This window comes from Ceratotherium simum, chromosome 16 (genome assembly GCF_057802395.1).
Source record: "Ceratotherium simum simum isolate JZ-2026a chromosome 16, ASM5780239v1, whole genome shotgun sequence".
In the NCBI taxonomy this organism is placed as follows: domain Eukaryota; kingdom Metazoa; phylum Chordata; class Mammalia; order Perissodactyla; family Rhinocerotidae; genus Ceratotherium; species Ceratotherium simum.
Genome location: NC_141915.1, coordinates 19,886,008 through 19,891,559, shown reverse-complemented (window position 1 = coordinate 19,891,559; position 5,552 = coordinate 19,886,008).

Sequence of the window (5,552 nt, the reverse complement as noted above, 5' to 3'; positions counted from 1 at the left end):
AGGAATCTCCATACTGTTTTCCATAGTGGCTGCACCAGTTTGCACTCCCACCAGCAGTGTATGAGAGTTCCCTTCTCTCCACATCCTCTCCAACACATGTTGTTTCCTGTCTTGTTAATTATAGCCATTCTGACGGGCGTGAGGTGATATCTCATTGTAGTTTTGATTTGCATTTCCCTGATAGTTAATGATTTTGACCAACTTTTCATGTGCCTGTTGGGCATCTGTATATCTTCTTTGGAGAAATGTCTGTTCAGGTCTTTTGCCCATTTTTTAGTTGGGTTGTTAGTTTTTTTTGTTGTTGAGATGCATCAGTTCCTTGTATATTTTGGAGATTAAGCCCTTATCAGATGTATGGTTTGCAAATATCTTCTCCCAGTTGTTAGGTTGTCTTTTCGTTTTGTTGATGGTTTCCTTTGCTGTGCAGAAGGTTTTAGTTTGATGTAGTCCCATTTGTTTATTTTTTCTATTGTTTCTCTTTCCCGGTCAGACATGGTGCTTGAAAATATGTTGCTAAGACTGATGTCAAAGAGCATACTGCCTATGTTTTCTTCTAGAAGTTTCATAGTTTCAGGTCTTACATTCAAGTCTTTAATCCATTTGGAGTTAATTTTTGTGTATGGTGTAAGGTAAGGGTCTACTTTCATTTTTTTACATGTGGCTATCCAGTTTTCCCAACACCATTTGTTGAAGAGACTTTCTTTTCTCCATTGTATGTTCTTGGCTCCTTTGTCAAAGATTAGCTGTCCATAGATGTGTGGGTTTATTTCTGGGCTTTCAATTCCATTCCATTGATCTGTGTGTCTGTTTTTGTGCCAGTACCATGCTGTTTTGGTTACTATAGCTTTGTAGTATATTTTGAAATCAGGGAGTGTGATACCTCCAGCTTTGTTCTTTTTTCTCAGGATTCCTTTACTTATTTGGGGTCTTTTGTTTTTCCAAATAAATTTTAGGATTCTTTGTTCTATTTCTGTGAAAAATGTTGTTGGAACTTTGATAGGGATTTCATTGAACCTATAGATGGCTTTAGGAAGTATGGACATCTTAACTATGTTAATTCTTCCAATCCAAGAGCACGGAATAGCTTTCCATTTCTTTGTGTCTTCTTCAATTTCTTTCAGCAATGTTTTATAGTTTTCCATGTACAGCTCTTTCACCTCTTTGGTTAAGTTTATTCCTAGGTATTTTATTCTTTTTGTTGCAATTGTAAATGGGATTGTATTCTTAATTTCTCTTTCTGCTACTTCGTTGTTAGTGTATAGAAATGCAACTGATTTTTGTATGTTGATTTTGTATCCTGCAACTTTACCATATTCGTTTATTACTTCTAAAAGTTTTCTGGTGGATTCTTTAGGATTTTCTATATATAAAATCATGTCATTTGCAAATAGTGACAGTTTCACTTCTTCCTTTCCAATTTGGATCCCTTTTATTTCTTTCTCTTGCCTGATTGCTCTGGCTAGGACTTCCAGTACTATGTTAAATAGGAGTGGTGTCAGTGGGCATCCTTGTCTGGTTCCTGTTCTTAGAGGGATAGCTTTCAGTTTTTCACCATTGAGGATGATATTAGCTGTGGGTTTCTCATATATGGTCTTTATTATGTTGAGGTACTTTCCTTCTATACCCATTTTATTCAGAGTTTTTATCATAAATGGATGCTGTATCTTGTCAAATGCTTTCTCTGCATCTATTGAGATGATCATGTGATTTTTATTCTTCATTTTATTAATGTGGTGTATCACGTTGATTGATTTGCGAATGTTAAACCATCCCTGCATACCTGGAATAAATCCCACTTGATCATGGTGTATAATCTTTTTAACGTATTGTTGTATGCGATTTGCTAGTATTTTGTTGAGGATTTTTGCATCAATGTTCATCAGTGATATTGGCCTGTAGTTTTCTTTTTTTGTGTTGTCCTTGTCTGGTTTTGGTATCAGGGTAATGTCGGCTTCATAGAAGGAGTTAGGGAGCTTCCCCCCCTCCTCAATTTTTTGAGGAGAAGGATAGGTATTAAGTCTTCTTTGAATGTTTGGTAGAATTCACCAGGGAAGCTGTCTGGTCCTGGACTTTTACTTTTGGGGAGGTTTTTGATTACTGTTTCAATCTCCTTACTGGTGATTGGTCTATTCAAATTCTCTACTTCTTCTTGATCCAGTTTTGGAAGGTTGTATGATTCTAAGAATTTATCCATTTCTTCCAGATTGTTGAATTGGTTGGCATATAGCTTTTCATAGTATTCTCTTATAATCTTTTGTATTTCTGAGGTGTCTGTTGTAATTTCTCCTCTTTCATTTCTGATTTTACTTATTTGTGCCTTCTCTCTTTTTTTCTTGGTGAGTCTAGCTAAAGGTTTGTCAATTTTGTTTATCTTTTCAAAGAACCAGCTCTTGGTTTTATTAATTTTTTCTATTGTTTTTTTTGGTCTCTATTTCATTTATTTCTGCTCTGATTTTTATTATTTCCCTTCTTCTACTGATTTTGGGCTTGGTTTGTTCTTCTTTTTCCAGTTCCTTTAGGTGCATTGTTAGATTGTTTATCTGAGATTTTTCTTGTTTGTTGAGATAGGCCTTTATTGCTATAAACTTCCCTCTTAAAACCACTTTTGCTGTATCCCATAAATTCTGGCATGTCGTATTTTCATTTTCATTTGTCTCCAGGTATTTTTTTATTTATTCTTTGATTTCTTTGTTGACCCAGTCATTGTTCAGTAGCATATTGTTTAATCTCCACATATTTGTGGCTTTTCTGATTTTCTTCCTATAGTTGATTTCTAGTTTCATACCGTTGTGGTCAGAAAAGATGCTTGGTATTATTTCAATCTTCTTAAATTTATGGAGACTTGTTTTGTGGCCTAATATGTGATCAATCCTGGAGAATGTTCCATGTGCATTTGGAAAGAACGTGTATTCTTCGGTTTTTGGATGGAATGCTCTGTACATATCTACTAGGTCCATCTGTTCTAGTGTATCATTTAAGGCCAATGTTTCCTTATTGATCTTCTGTTTGGATGATCTATCAGTTGGTGTAAGTGGAGTGTTAAAGTCGCCTACTATTATTGTGTTATTGTCTATTTCTGTTTTTATGTCTGTTAATAATTGCTTTATATATTTAGGTGCACCTACATTGGGTGCATAGATATTTACAAATGTTATATCCTCTTTTTGGATTGTTCCCTTGATCATTATGTAATGCCCTTCTTTGTCTCTTTTTACAGTTTTTGTTTTAAAGTCTATTTTGTCTGATACGAGTACTGCTACCCCAGCTTTCTTTTCATTGTCATTTGCATGGAGTATCTTTTTCCATCCCTTCACTTTCAGTTTGTGAGTGTCTTTAGGTCTGAAGTGTGTCCCTTGTATGCAGCATATATATGGGTCTTGTTTTTTTTATCCAATCAGCCACCCTATGTCTTTTAATTGGAGCATTTAGTCCATTGACGTTTAAAGTAGCTATTGATAAGTATGTACTTACTGCCATTTTTAAACTTTTTTTTTCTCAGTGTTTTAGTAGTCCTTCTCTGTTTCTTCCTTCTTCTATACAGAATTGATGGTCTCTTTAGTTTGACCTCTGTCTGAAAGCTCTACTCTTTAACTCTCCTCCTCCGTCCTTTTATGTTTTTGATATCATATCTAACTTCTTTTTTGTGCATTTGTATCCATTACCCTCTTATCATGGAAATAGATAATTTTTCCTATTTGTGGTCTTCTCTTTTCCCCTTAAATCAGTCCCTTTAACATTTCTTGTAGCACTGGTTTCTTGGTGACAAACTCCTTTAATTTTTGCTTGTCTGGGAAATTTTTGATCTCTCCTTCCATTTTGAATGATAACCTTGCTGGGTAGAGTATTCTTGGCTGTAAGTTTTTTCCTTTTAGCACTTTAAATATATCATGCCATTCTCTTGTAGCCTGTAAGGTTTCTGCTGAGAAGTCAGCTGATAGTCTTATGGGGTTTCCTTTGTATGTAACTTGACTTTCTCTTGCGGCTTTTAGGATTCTCTCTTTATCTTTAATTCTGGACATTTTGATTATGATGTGTCTTGGTGTGGGCCTCTTTGGGTTTATCTTGTTTGGGGCTCTCTGTGCTTCCTGTACCTGGGTGTCTGTTTCCTTCCTTAGGTTAGGGAAGTTTTCATCTATTATTTCTTGAAATAGATTCTCTGCCCCTTTGTCTCGCTCTTCTCCTTCCGGGACACCTATAACACGGATGTTAGTGCACTTGATGTTATCCCAGAGGTCCCTTAGACTGTCCTCACTCTTTTTAATTCTTTTCTCTTTTACCTGTTCAGCTTGGGTAATTTCTTCCAGTCTTTTGTCCAGCTCACAGATCCGTTCTTCTGTATCCTCTACTCTGCTTTTGAGTCCCTCTAGTGAATTTTTCATTTCCAGTATTGTATTCTTCATTTCTGATTGGTTCTTTTTTATATCTTCCATTTCTTTGTTGACATTCTCACTGAGTTCATCTATTCTTCTCCCCACATCAGCATCCTTAACACTCTTAGTTTGAACTCTCTGTCAGGTAGGTTGCTCATTTCTGTTTCACTTAGTTCCTTTTCTGGGGTTTTGTCCTGTTCCCTGACTTGGAATTTATTCCTTTGCCTCCTCATTTTGCCTCTTTCCCTGTGCTTGTGACTACGTATTAGGTAGTTCAGCTACATCTCCTGATCTTGGATAGGTGACCTTATGTAAGTGATGGCTTAGGAGGCTTCCAGTGTGCTTCCCTCAGTTCTCAATGTTCCAGGGGTGACCCCTATGTGGGCTACGTGTGTCCTTCTGTTGTGGCCTGTTTGCTCTCCCCGTAGGCACCCAGGGAGGCCGAGTTATGCTCCTGGCCAGCTGTTGTAATGTTCAGGTGCTTGTAGTTGTTGTGGGCCCTTCAGTCTCTTTATCAGGTGTGGGGAGCCCCAGCACAGTTGGCTGCAAGTTCTAATACCACATTTGTGTTGCAGTATTTCTTTTAAGTGAGTAGGCTCCCAGCGTGGCAGGTTGTTAGGCTCAGGGCCTTACAATTGCTGTAAGCCTCCAGCCTTTAGGTCTCTTGTCAGCTCTCTGAGGATTGCAGCTGAGTGGGGCTGGCCTCAGGCACGAGAGCACCCAATTGTTTCAGGCTTTGGAGGGTGGGGCAAACCCCCTATGTGGGTCTTTGAGAAGCACAAGTCTTCTGCAGCTGACAAGCCCTGCCGCCCACAGGTCCACACACACAGTCAACATAGTCCTGCCCTGTGTGCGTGCCCTGACCACCCGAAGCGGACCCAGTCTCTCCACGGCGGGAGCCCCACACACTCCACTGCTGCCTCACACTCTCCACCCGCTCCTTGTGCACACCCTGCCCCACTGAAGTGGGCTCAGTTGCAAGGCTGCAGAGAATCCAGTCACCAATCTATGCAGGCCCACAAGTTGCCTGAGGGCTTGTTGTTGGTGGGGCCAGTCTCTAGGGTGGACTGCCTGCCCTGGCTGAGCTGGATTAAATCGGTGCTCTAGAGGGTAGGGCAGACCTGGGCTAGCAGGCCTCAGGGAGAATTCCAATGGCATCTGTGTCAGCACGCCCACACCAGG